The following is a 14,235-nucleotide window of genomic DNA, read 5'->3' on the forward strand; positions in this document are numbered from 1 at the left end:
AAACAGTAATTCTAAAGGAAAATGAAGAGCATTCTATCTAAATTATAGGCCTAAATGTGTTTTTAAAGTATGATATTCCCTTTTGCGAAACACCAACAAGTACTCAGATCCTGGCAATATTCTAAAAGCTGCAGCAGTTTTTAAAAAGTCACATACACACAAAAAACCCATTAGAGGCCCTGCATAATCCTAACTATCCAGCCATCACTTATAGTAATGGAATGTCTGATAGTTCTTTATTTGCACCAGGTTTTCTCTTACCCTCTCTCTCCTATTCCTTCATTTTCAATTGTTTAAAAAATTTTTTGAAAAAGAGAATCTTTATTGGGGTTTGCTGGGAAATTATATTGAGAAGGGTAGAAAGTATGGAATCTAAATATCAATGCATATGTGTAATAGCTATGATATTTTCTTTCATCCAGTGTCCATTGCCACTCACCATGTGCCTGGCACAGCCATAGGTAAAGGGCAGCATGGTGGAGCAAGACAGAAACTAGTTCAGATTTTGCTGAGGAAGACTATTGAGGAATCAGAAAATTTAATACTGAGAATAATAATGGCTAATGTATCTTGAGTGTGATATGCTAGACACTACTCTAAGTGTTTCCCATGTGCTGATTAATTTTCTTAAAGAAAGGTTATATATACTTGGAATGGTCAATATAGGTTGAAATGGAGGTGCATAGTTGGGGAATGACTAGTCCAACTTGGGAACACTGAAGGTGCCACATTAAAGATTAAATCCAAAGTGGCAATTAATCAGTCCCCAAAATGTTGAGAAGCACTGTCCAGGCAGAGAATCCTATATAGCTATATTGCAGTGACCCAGAGCATGATACAGTTGACCCTCCATATCTGTGAGCTCCACACGTACAGATTCAACCAGCCATCAGTCATGTAGTCCTATGTTTATGATTCTTGTTTGGCAGAATCCAAGGTGAGACCCATGGATTTGGAGGGCAGTCTAAGGAGTTGAGCATCTCTAGATTTGGTAGCCATGCAAATCTTGAACCAATCCCCCATGGAAACTGAATCTCAAAGACAATGTTTATAAAATGGTAATAAGATGCAAACATTTCATGTTCTCCTTTATATTTCAAATAAAACATGACTTTGGATATCTGTTACTTCACCTGAAAACCATCAGGTCTGAAAAAGGGATTGGGAGTAGTTAAAGTCATTTGGGGTGCCACCTTGGGTAAGGGAGCTTCAGGTTCACATGAAAGAGTTTACCCAAAAATCTTAGGTGCCCCAAAACTGAAGAAAGTAAGATTTTTACCTTATGGATCTGGTGTTTTTTATCCTAGATTTTCATGATAGGGAGATGCAATAAAAGAGTAAAAATGGGAGAAAGAAGCAAATAGTTTCAGATCTTCCCATATCTCAAATGGGAAAAGAGAAAAGGTTACATGGCCTTCTAGGCTAAGTTTTCTGAGTTTCAAACTATGAATTTCATAGTTTCAACCACGAATTTCCTAAAATCTTTGTTTTATCCTTCTGAAGAAGAAGTTTAAAAACATGTCAGTGATGAATAACAGTGAAAGCATGAAAGGATTTTTATTATTGAATTGCTTTTGTTAAATTGTATGTTGGCTATTTATAAATGTTTTTGGTAGATAAATAGCAGTTCTAAAGCCCACAACATTAGGGTCTGGAATTTTAGTCCCATCAGCCCCAAGCCAGCAGAAGAGAATGAAAGTAGTTAGTTTCAAGGTGACAATGTGTTAAAAAAAAAAAAAAAGCATCTATGTGTATGGCATGTGTTGCAAATTGACAACTGTCATCTGCATTGATCAGGCTAATGCATACAATTCATACAGCGGTCCAGAAATTGTGACTTACTGTTTAACTATCAGGACCACTGAAATGTTCTACAAGGACCATAGGAATGGAGCAGGGCCCATGAAAGAGGAAATAAGTGGCCAGAATTGGCTTGGCCACATTCACCAAGTGCATGTCCTCAGATGAAGCCCCACGGTTGGCTCTTTTAGATGCTATTTTCAAAATCTTCACAAAGGACCATGCAGTGATTATATGTATTCATGATGTGCATATCGTGTGCTCAGCTCAAAGGATATTTGAATGATGCTTTGAGAATTATTCCTAAAAAAGGACTCAGCATCTGTAAACTGCTTCATCTTTGAGAATGGGAAGAAAAAAAATATGGCTTGATTTTCTTAAAAAACAAATCCCAACTCATAAAGCAGAGCAGCTTCTGTGAGATGGTGTTAATGCCCTATTACCCACATACACACTGAGGCATAATCACATGCATTCACGTGCACACAATCACAAGCACATATAAATAACCGTGTGGCATTGGTGCTTTAAATTTTCCTTATTTTCTAGCTTATTCTAAGCACTGAAGGACTGTTACACAAAAACAGTTTCATGGAGTCTAAGAGAGCTGTCTGACAACTTTATACTTACAAATAAATGTTAATATATTATTTAATCACAAGGTATTAATAGTTTAAGCATATTTTCCAACTGTGGTGCAAGCTCTTACATGATGTTAAACCAGTTTGTTCTCATTGTTAATTAGAGGAGATGTGGCTGTGTCACAGGGCACCTGGGCAGTGTAACTTCAAAGCCTTCTGACCTTGAGACATGGTAACAGACTTTTACTCTAATGGTAAACTATGTTCTCAATCCATAACAACTATATAGATGTGGACCTATTCATGAAATTATTTATATTTGTTCAAGTTCAAAGAATGTACTAAATTCTAAGTTATTTCAAAATTTCAGATCTAAAATATAACTGATCAGTAATATGCCTAATGCATATACCTGTTGATTGCACCAATTTGGACCTGAGTGAATACTCTCAAGACTCACATCTTAAGATGTATAAAAGACAACAGAAGTACAGTGAGAAGACTTTATTAGCAAAAATATAATAATCAGAATATTAAAGTATGGAGGTAAATATGAAGAAAATTTGAAGAAAGAAGTCAAAACTTCCTCTTGTGAGCAGAAGATTACCTGGAATGACAGGAGGGAAACAAGGGAGAGGAAATAAAAGTGAGAGAAAAACTACTTTTTTCATAATCTAGAAAGTCTTCCCAGTGAGGTGGAACTATCTAAGCTTTATAAGTCAGGACTTCAGCCCCTATCCAAAGAGTGGCCCTAGGGAGTGGTAAGGAGTTCTGTTCATCTGTGTGTTCCCTTAACCCAGAAAACTGTTGCAGCACTTTAAGAGCTACAGATCTTACCATGGCATACTGACAAATCTTTGCACTGTTTTAATTTCATGCCATCAACATCAGCAATCATTTATGGAGTGTCCACAGCCTGCGTGAAGCATCAGAGGTGGTATGGGTTTTACAGGGTAGAGAAGACAAGGTTACTGTCCACAAAGGAGCTGGGCTGTGGAACTCCACTTATTCACTTAGTTCAGTCACTTAACCAATCTGTCCATCAGTCCATCTCCAGCAGGTGTGGAACTCAGAACCCTGCAGTTCATTAAGCTCCTCTAGACCTCAGACTGGGGCCTACTGCTTTCATGTAGTAGGTACTGAAGCGATATGCATTGAATTGCTACAAGTGCTCCATACATTTTGACGAACTGATGGACAGCATCCCAGGGGGGTACAGCCAAGAAATCAGGAAGGAGAAGCCTTCTGGAAAAGGATCTTTCTCTTCCTGTGGTATCTGGATCTCTCTTTAGAACTGACTCTTCAGCTAAGAATAACAACAGGAGTCGAGAGCTCCTTTTAGGTTGCATGATTTGGGCTTTCATCCAAAAGCAAGATACAGCATAGTCCATGTGGTTCTCAATTTTTCTGTCTTTATCCTTGTGGTGTTTAATGTGCATGTCTAGGTCCCAGCAAAAGTAGTTTAGAGAAAGATTTTGGTCACTGGTTTCATTTGGTCTAGTTTTCGTAAATTTCAGCTTTTTCTGTTATGTTCCTTGCCTCTTATAAGCGTATTTAGTTAATAGATCTTCTGTCCCAGTTTAATCTGACAAGCATATTTCCCGTATTGTTACCCCAGTCAGGTGCCCCAGCCAAATCAAATATGTGATGTAGAGAATTAATGAGCTCTCCGATAGAGCATATGTTGCTTCTTGTGCCTCACTTTTCCACTCACATTGTGGGTTCCAGAGGGCAAAGGTGATGCTCAGAGGTGTACGACACCAAGAACAGCTCTTAGAGATTAAATTGGATAACAATGGGCAGATACAATCACTTTTACGTGCAAGATATAACAAATGCACTGTATGGACTTGACTAGATGAAGTAAGCCCCACAACAAACTTGGTATTGCTCAGACTCAGTTAATTTTGGATCATCTTTTAAAGCAACCACTCTATGCTCAGTACTCACTATTCTGTGCATGCTGAGGGCTTTCTGCTGTAAGCACCCCAACTTGACTGGGGGGCTTTCTTTGGCTGTTGGAGTATGTCCAGCCTTCTTTATGGGGAAGGCAAGAATGCTGTGGAGCCAATACCTAAGTGCACTCTTGGCCAGTGACCAACATGAGTTGGTAGATAAGCACAGTGGCTCTTTTAGCCCTCAGGTGGGACAGCTCAGCATGGTCCACACTGGCATCCAGTTGTCTCCAGTAGGACTGAACTCCAGTTGACCACACAGTTGACCACAGTGGAAATCTACACCACATTAGCATCCTTCCCTTCCTGTCTGTGTCTTCACTCCACTTGCATATCTTTGTGGAATCACATATTGAATGAATCCTTATATCATGCTTTAGTTTCAGGAGACTATAACCTACAAAACTCAGTATGAATTCTGCATTTAGAGAGAGAGAATCACAGGCAAAGCCTGGTACAATTAAAAATTAGTCACAATAGTGATGGTTGCTTCCATTTCTGATTAGTTTATTCAATATCTGAATTATAGAAGAGCTGCTGCTAAACCTTAAAAATATTTAAATCTAAACATTAAATTTTAAGAGATATTTTGAAATATCAGATTCCTTTCTTCCCTCCCCTCCCTCCTTTCTTTTCTACTAACTTTCCTTCCTTTCTTCCTTCTTTATATTTAATTTCTTATAGCCACAAGAATGAATGTCTTACACCCTTGAGATGAACTCAGTACCATTTTCATTGACCTAGGAAGCCATTTTTTTCCCATGATGACAAGCTAGGATCACACCTCTTAATGATGGCTGCAAGATTGTCTTGTTAGGAAAAGGGCTAAGGTGGGATCATCTTTAATGACAGTGAAAGCACCTTATAAAACCTGACTCTTCAGTTTTACAGGCATGAGTCTGGAATTTTAGCAGATGTAGACTTACTAAATCAGTCAGTCAAAAATTATATCAGTTGAAGTGCAATGTTCCTGGCAGTCCAAAAATCCTGAACATGTAGGTTATTTGGAGGGCATTTCGTTAACTCTTTAATTGGTCACTTCAGTGCTGGAGGCAGTAGCTAATTACCTATAGGTCACTGTAGTTCTGGAGCTTAGATAAATGTATATTGTCATATGTCATATTTTTATATGGTTCCTTTGCACAGGTTGGTAAAAATGATTGCTGCATAATTAAAATTAAGACAAGGTGGGAAAATGATTCAATTAAAGCCCCAGAGTCATTGCACAAATTATCTGATGTACCAAAAACTAATGAATAGTTACAACTACTTTTATCTTTTGCCTCCTTGTTCTTTAATCCTATGTGTCTCTTAGAATGCCAGGAACTCTTTTCAAGTTCTCTGTGGCTGTATACTGGATGGGCAACTCGTGGCAGAAACAAGGGTACAAGAAGCTCAAGATTAAAAAATACACATATACAGAAACTCTGTGGATGGGGATATAGACTGAAACTAATCAGATGAGAAATTCAAGAGGTCTTTCCATAGCTAATATTATTTTGAAAACATCTTTAATATTTCAGTATTCATGGAGCAGGTATTATATACCAGGTGAGTGATGATGGGAAAAATATAGAAGATTTGCCAAACCTCAAACATCCTATATTTTACAAGTCTTCAAACATTCTCAGGAAGCATTAACTTGGAGGCAAGGGTGACAACTTTGTGTTGCCATGTTTAGCAATAATTTTAATTACTTTATTTTGGCACAACAACTGAATGCATATCTTGCTTATATAAAAGTAAGCCAGAAGGTTATTTTAAAAATACAACTTTTATTCCACACAGGCATTTATCTCCTGACTTGCATGTATGGAGTGAAAGCTGTTCCCATGCAGCCCTGACTTTATCCACATACAGGGAAGAAGCAGTCTTTAGTCAAATATGAATAGCAACTTGAGGGTAGACACATGGTCTTCAGTATCCTGACTTAAAATGAAAATGTTCCTGGGAGGGGTCATAAAACTAACAGCATCTGATCACTTATAATTGCTACCTTTTATCAACACTAGTTGCCAGAAGTTTTACATGTATTATATCTGACACTTATGGCCCCTCTGTGAAGTATTACTGTTGTTCCATTTTAGAGTTGAGAAATCTAAACCTCATAAAAGTTAAATAATTTCACCAAGTTTATCCCTCTATAAATGGCAAAGAAAATGTTCTGACATAGTCTTTCTAACAAACTATCCTGAAAATCTATGTCTTAAATGAAAAACAATTTTATAGCCCGTCATGATTCTGTGAGTTGCCTGGGCTCCACTGACATTAGGTGAATCCACAGGCAAGTTGAATAGGAACATTCAGGACCCCTCCCTCACTCATCCAGGGTTTCGGTAGGGTTGACTAGAAGGCTGAACTCAGCTGGGCTATGAGAATGACTGTGATTCTCCCTCCACATCACTGCAGAACCTCTTCCTCTCCACATCCCCTTTCCATGGGATATCTCTAGCAGGGTAGCTGGATCACTAATGCAGTAGCTCAAGACTCCCCAAAAGCACAAAAGAGAACCTGTCAGGCCTTTGTAAGGCTTAGACCTGAAACTGGCATTGTATTATACCTACCACATCCTATTGGTTAAAACGTGGCCACCCCAGCAATGGAGATACAGACATGTAGAACAGACTTATGGACATGGTGGGGGAGGGGGGAAGGAGAGGGTGGGCGAATTGAGAGAGTAGCATGGAAACATATACACTACCATATGTCAAACAGACAGCCAATGGGAATTTGCTGTATGACTCATGAAACTCAAAGCAGAACTCTGTAACAACCTTGAGGGGTGGGAGGGAGGTTCGAGAGGGAGGGGACATAAGTTTACCTATGGCTGATTCATGTTGATGTATGGTAGAAACCAACACAATAGTGTAAAGCAATTATCCTTCACTTAAAAATAAATTAAAATCCCCCTGAAACAGAAACAAAAAACAAAACATGGCCACCCCTAGACCCAATATGGTGAATGGGATGCCTGCACAAGGGCATAAATACCTAAGGGCACATTTGGATGGGGGCAATCTTTGGAAAGTAACTACTATCCTGTATGATTCCAAGGCAGACAACATTTTCATTCAGTTCAGTTCAGTTGCTCAGTTGTATCTGACTCTTTGCGACCCCATGAACTGCAGCAGGCCAGGTCTCCCTGTTCATCACCAAATCCCGGAGTCCACCCAAACCCATGATCATCAAGTTGGTGATGGCATCCAACCATCTCATCCTCTGTCATCCCCTTCTCCTCCTGCCCTCAATCTTTCCCAGCATCACGGTCTTTTCAAACGAGTCAGCTCTACGCATCAGGTGGCCAAAGTATTGGAGTTTCAGCTTCAAAATCAGTCCTACCAATGAACACCTAGGACTGATCTCCTTTAAGATGGACTGGTTGGATCTCCTTGCAGTCCAAGGGACTCTCAAGAGTCTTCTCCAACACCACAGTTCAAAAGCATCAATTCTTCGGTGCTCAGCTTTCTTTATAGTCCAACTCTTACATCCATACATGACCACTGGAAAAACAATAGCCTTGACTAGATGGACCTTTGTGGACAAAGTAATGTCTCTGCTTTTTAATAAGCTGTCTAGTTTGGTAATAACTTTCCTTCCAAGGAGTAATTGTCTTTTAATTTCATGGCTGCAGTCACCATCTTCAGTGATTTTGGAGCCCAGAAAAATAAAGTCAGCCACTGTTGACACTGTTTCCCCATCTATTTGCCATGAAGTGATGGGACCAGATGCCATGATCTTAGTTTTCTGAATGTTAAGCTTTAAGCCAACTTTTTCACTCTCCTCTTTCACTTTCATCAAGAGGCTTTTTCGTTCCTCTCCACTTTCTGCCATAAGGGTGGTGTCATCAGCATATCTGAGGTGATTGATATTTCTCCCGGCAATCTTGATTCCAGCTTGTGCATCATCCAGCCCAGTGTTTCTCATGATGTACTCTGCATATAAGTTAAATAAGCAGGGTGAAGATATACAGCCTTAATATACTCCTTTTCCTATTTGGAACCAGTCTGTTGTTCCATGTCCAGTTCTGACTGTTGCTTCCTGACCTGCATACAGATTTCCCAAGAGGCAGGTCAGGTGATCTGGTATTCAGAATTTTCCACAGTTTATTGTGATCCACACAGTCAAAGGCTTGGGCATAGTCAATAAAGCAGAAACATTTTCATTAAGCATCTACACTGATGCTTGCTTCTTCATGAGAGTAGGGCTTGTGCCTACAGTTTTTTTTCTCCTTACCTTTACCTGACACAGTATTTGGAACATAGTATGTGACCAACCAATGTTTTCTGAATGAACTGTTTTGACTGATCTGGAATCATTGTGTTATGTAACTACCATAGGTTCCTGATTGCAAGATAATTCCCCTGACAATGAGTTTGGATACATCTGAGTTAAATATGATAGAATATGATTAATTATTCCATTTAAGTCTAAAAATGAGCTAGGGATGAATAGATCATTCTTCTGTGTTCTGGGGTGTCAATAACAACAATAACAAGACTCTAAGCCTTTTCTAAGTACCCACTTGAAATAATTCACTTAATTCTTTTAAAGTACTATGAAGTAGATACTGTTATTTTTCTTATTTTATAACATAGGAAACCAAGGCACAGAAAGGTAAATACACTCAAAGCCACACAGCCAATACATAACATGGCTAGGAATTGAATTATGGCATTATCCTATATCCCTGTATTATCAGTAAAGACTATGCTATATTTAAAGGTGAGTTTTTTTTCAGACTGGCAATTGGAAAAGGTATATGTAACATTCCATTCAGGAGGGCTGAACCAGGACAATGTCCCATTTTGAAGAGTTTAAATAGACTCACCCTAAAAGATCAGAAAATAAAATAAAATTTAAAGGCAATTGGCCCAGGAATTTAGAGGGAAGAATAATCCAACTCTGGAGTTACACCATCAATTCCCCAGATGATGTATTTTTATCTAAGGAGGAGCTCCTTATACCCAGGATATAAGGCCCTGCTCTCCTTTTATTGGAATCCTTGAAATAAAAAACTTACACATCGAACAAGCTATTAAGTTTAATTAGGTCCCATTTGTTTATTTTTGCTCTTATTTCCAATATACTGGGAGGTGGGTCATAGAGGATCTTCTGTGATTTATGTTTGAGAGTGTTTTGCCTATGTTCTCCTCTGGGAGTTTTATAGTTTCTGGTCTTACATTTAGATCTTTAATCCATTTTGAGTTTATTTTTGTGTATGGTGTTAGAAAGCGTTCTAGTTTCATTCTTTTACAAGTGGTTGACCAGATTTCCCAGCACCAATTGTTAAAGAGGTTGTCTTTTTTCCATTGCATATTCTTGCTTCCTTTGTTGAAGATAAGGTGTCCATAGGTTCATGGATTTATCTCTGGGCTATCTATTCTGTTCCATTGATCTATATTTCTGTCTTTGTGCCAGTACCATACTGTCTTGATGACTGTGGCTTTGTAGTAGAGTCTGAAGTCAGGCAGGTTGATTCCTCCAGTTCCATTCTTCTTTCTCAAGATTACTTTGGCTATTCGAGGTTTTTTGTATTTCCATACAAATTGTGAAATTATTTGTTCTAGTTCTGTGAAGAATACCGTTGGTAGCTTGATAGGGATTGCATTGAATCTATAGATTGCTTTGGGTAGAATAGCCATTTTGACAATATTGATTCTTCCAATCCATGAACACGGTATATTTCTTGTGTCCTCTTTGATTTCTTTCATCAGTGTTTTATAGTTCTCTATATATAGGTCTTTTGTTTCTTTAGATAGATATACTCCTAAGTATTTTATTCTTTTTGTTGCAGTGGTGAATGGTATTGTTTCCTTAATTTCTCTTTCTGTTTTCTCATTGTTAGTGTATAGGAATGCAAGGGATTTCTGTGTGTTAATTTTATATCCTGCAACTTAAAATGTGATTATTTTTTAGGTTATCTGTATTTTATGTCATTATGTTCTTTTCTGTTTTATAATTCATGTACTGGTAAAGTTTTGTGGTCAGCCTGAGGATGCCTCTCTTCTGAGAAGAATATCCAAGAATCTTTATGTATGCTTGAGTCAGGGAGAAGAGGAAGCAGGGAACCCTGGTGAGGGAGGAGAGGTGGGACCTTTAGGAACAAGGGTGACAAAATCTTATAGAGGAAATGAAAATGTAAGAAACGCTGAGAGAGATTTTTTTCTTTTTTTTCCAGAGACAAATTGGAGAGGTCAGATTTATGTTTGGACTTCCCAGGCAGTGCTAGTGGTAAAGAATCTGCCTGATAATCCTGGAGGCTTGGTCTGGTTTGATCCCTGGGTCAGAAGGACACCCTGGTGAAGGAAATGGCAACCCACTCATTATTTTTCCCTGGAGAATCCCATGAACAAAGGAGCCTGGCAGACTACAGTCCATAGGGTCGCAAACAGTCAGACATGTCTTAGCACACACACATAGATTTATGTTGTGTTTTTAAAATGGAGGCAGTTTAGAAGTGGATAACACAGTGACTAACATAATAATGTCCTTTATATAAATACACTATGTCTGTGAAGACAGGTGGGGCTAGGCTGCCATCATTTTCAGGCTACTTTTGAAGTAAAAGCAACACCAAATTTTACACATACAATGCACACACCCTTTTGAAAGTTGAGAAGGCTAAATGTGAGTCAAATGCTTCATATTGTTAGAATTGAAACTACTCTTTGAGGTGATCTCAGAGAGAGAAGGGTAGGTGTCCTGGGCTTGATAAGCAACCTGAGGAGAAAGATAACTGCGCATCAAGGGAAAAATGACCATAAGAGTTGTTGTTCCATGTCCAGTTCTAACTGTTGCTTCCTGACCTGCATACAGGTTTCTCAAGAGGCAGGTCAGGTGGTCTGGTATTCCCATCTCTTGAATAATTTTCCACAGTTTATTGTGATCCACACAGTTGTAGGCTTTGGCATAGTCAATAAAGCAGAAATAGATGTTTTTCTGGAACTCTCTTGCTTTTTAGATGATCCAGCGGATGTTGGCAATTTCATATCTGGTTCCTCTGCCTTTTTTAAAACCAGCTTGAACATCTGGACGTTCACGGCTCACATATTGCTAAAGCCTGGCTTGGAGAATTTTGAGTATTACTTTACTAGCGTGTGAGATGAGTGCAATTAAGAGGTAGTTTGAGCATTCTTTGGGATTGCCTTTTTTAGGGACTGGACATGGAACAACAGACTGGTTCCAAATAGGAAAAGGAGTATGTCAAGGCAGTATATTGTCACCCTGCTTATTTAACTTATATGCACAGTACATCATGAGAAACGCTGGGCTGGATGAAGCACAAGCTAGAATCAAGATTGCCAGGAGAAATATCAATCACCTCAGATAATGCTGATGACACCACCCTTATGGCAGAAAGTGAAGAGGAACTAAAGAGCCTCCTGATGAAAGTGAAAGAGGAGAGTGAAAAAGTTGGCTTAAAGCTTAACATTCAGAAAACTAAGATCATGGCATCTGGTCCCATCACCTCATGGGAAATAGATGAGGAAACACTGGAAACAGTGTCAGACTTTATTTTGAGGGGCTCCAAAATCACTGAAGATGGTGACTGCAGCCATGAAAATAAGAGGCTTACTCCTTGGAAGGAAAGTTATGACCAACCTAGATAGCATATTAAAAAGCAGAGACATTACTTTGCCAACAAAGGTCCGTCTGGTCAAGGCTATGGTTTTTCCACATCCAGTGGTCATGTGTGTATGTGAGAGTTGGACTGTAAGGAAAGCTGAGTGCCAGAAAATTGATGCTTTTGAACTATGGTGTTGGAGAAGGCTCTTGAGAGTCCCCTGGACTGCAAGGAGAGCCAACCAGTCCATCCTAAAGGAGATCAGCCCTGGGTGTTCATTGGAAGGACTGATGCTGAAGCTGAAACTCCAATACTTTGGCCACCTCATGTGTAGAGTTGACTCATTGGAAAAGACCCTGATGCTGGGAGGGATTGGGGGCAGGAGGAGAAGGGGATGACAGAGGATGAGATGGCTTGATGGCATCATCGACTCGATGGGCATGAGTTTGAGTACACTCTGGGAGTTTGTGATGGACAGGGAGGCCTGGCGTGCTGCGATTCATAGGGTTGCAAAGAGTCGGACACAACTGAGCGACTGAACTGAACTGAACCATAAGAGTGAAGATTTGGACAACTGGAAAAAGTGGACCACTGAAATGCTGAGAATTATAGATATGGTAAATAGGGATTCACTTCTCAGTTCTTTCTTCCAAAGGCTAGAAGTCATAAACCAACCTGGAAGAGCCCAGTCATATAGGATCTATAGGCAGGATTCCCAGGAGAGGAAGACAAGTCATTTGTATACCTTTATGTCCTTCCACTACTGCCAGGAGTGCTTATTTGTAACATGTCCTCTGAGGCCATCCTTACCTGGGCTTTGCCTCACTGATTTCAGTAAGATAGAAACTGGATATTCACATGGCCTTTCATTAAAAGAGCTGTACCAAACATGCCTAACCATTCATGGGCAATTATGTAAACTGAGGGTCACAAAAATATACAGGATTAAGGATGGAGACTGAAATTTTGGTACCACAAAATACCCCCAAGGAACCTAGATGCCCATCAGCAGATGAATGGATAAGGAAGCTGTGGTACATATACACCATGGAATTTTACTCAGCCGTCAAAAAGAATTCATTTGAACCAGTCCTAATGAGATGGATGAAACTGGAGCCCCTTATACAGAGTGAAGTAAGCCAGAAAGATAAAGAACATTACAGCATACTAACACATATATATGGAATTTAGAAAGATGGTAATGATAACCCTATAGGCAAAACAGAAAAGGAGACACAGAAATACAGAACAGACTTTTGAACTCTGTGGGAGAAGGTGAGGGTGGGATGTTTCAAAAGAACAGCATGTATACTATCTATGGTGAAACAGATCACCAGCCCAGGTAGGATGCATGAGACAAGTGCTCGGGCCTGGTGCACTGGGAAGACCCAGAGGAATCGGGTGGAGAGGGAGATGGGAGGGGGGATCGGGATGGGGAATAAGTGTAAATCTATGGCTGATTCATATCAATGTATGACAAAACCCACTGAAATGTTTTGAAGTAATTAGCCTCCAACTAATAAAAAAATTAAAAAAAAAAAAACAAAAAAACCCCAAGGATGCCAACTTCAGCTTATTGAAAGGATGTCATAGTATTCTGAATAATGGATTGATTTAAAAAGCAGCCACGTCTGTGAGTCTCTGTTTTGTGAGTAAGCTCATTTTTATAATTTCTCTTTAGATTCCACATATTAGAAAATGAACTTATGAGTACCAGGGAAGGGATAGATAGGGAGTTTAGGAAAGACATGTACATACTGCTATATTTAAAATGGATAACCAACAAAGACCTATTGTATAGCACAGGGAACTCTGCTCAATGTTATGTGCTAGCCTGGATGGACACATGTACATGCATGGCTGAGTCCCCTTGCTGTTCACCTGAAACTATCACAACATTGTTAATCAGTTATATTCCAATACAAAATAACAAGTTTAAAGTTTGAAAATAAAAGAAAAATAAAAAGCAGTCATTAGTATAGACAATCATAAATCTTTGCTCTTAAAGTACTAAGATGCTTTCACCAAAAACAAATAGTATGGCTATCTATTTCAGTCAAAAACTTTCATTGAGAAAGTATGATTTAAACCGAGTTTCTGAGTCAGGCAGTCAAACCCTTGTGAAAAAACATGTGTACTTTTCAACTTCCTCCCAACCTGGAGTCTTTCTTTTTCCTTTCTTGCCTCAAAAAATTAGAGCTAGAAGATCTGATTAAAGAATGTTGATAACAACAACAGGAAAACAGTTTACCTAGCTACAGGTGTCTTTCTTAAAACAAGTCTCCCTAGAACACCGAGAGTCCCCTCAAAAGAATTACAAGTATATGACTAGGGG

The 14,235-nt window shown here is 39.1% G+C and overlaps 1 long non-coding RNA gene across 1 annotated transcript; it reads left to right on the forward strand.

Annotated features, from left to right (window-relative positions):
* The first annotated feature begins 685 nt into the window (after positions 1-685).
* Positions 686-13,686, forward strand: LOC122703054. Its single transcript, XR_006343406.1, has 3 exons — positions 686-700; positions 6,994-6,996; positions 13,618-13,686. It is a non-coding gene; the product is annotated as an uncharacterized LOC122703054 (long non-coding RNA).
* The last annotated feature ends 549 nt before the right edge of the window (positions 13,687-14,235 follow it).

The sequence above is a fragment of the Cervus elaphus genome, chromosome 11, assembly GCF_910594005.1.
Source record: "Cervus elaphus chromosome 11, mCerEla1.1, whole genome shotgun sequence".
Lineage (NCBI taxonomy): Eukaryota > Metazoa > Chordata > Mammalia > Artiodactyla > Cervidae > Cervus > Cervus elaphus.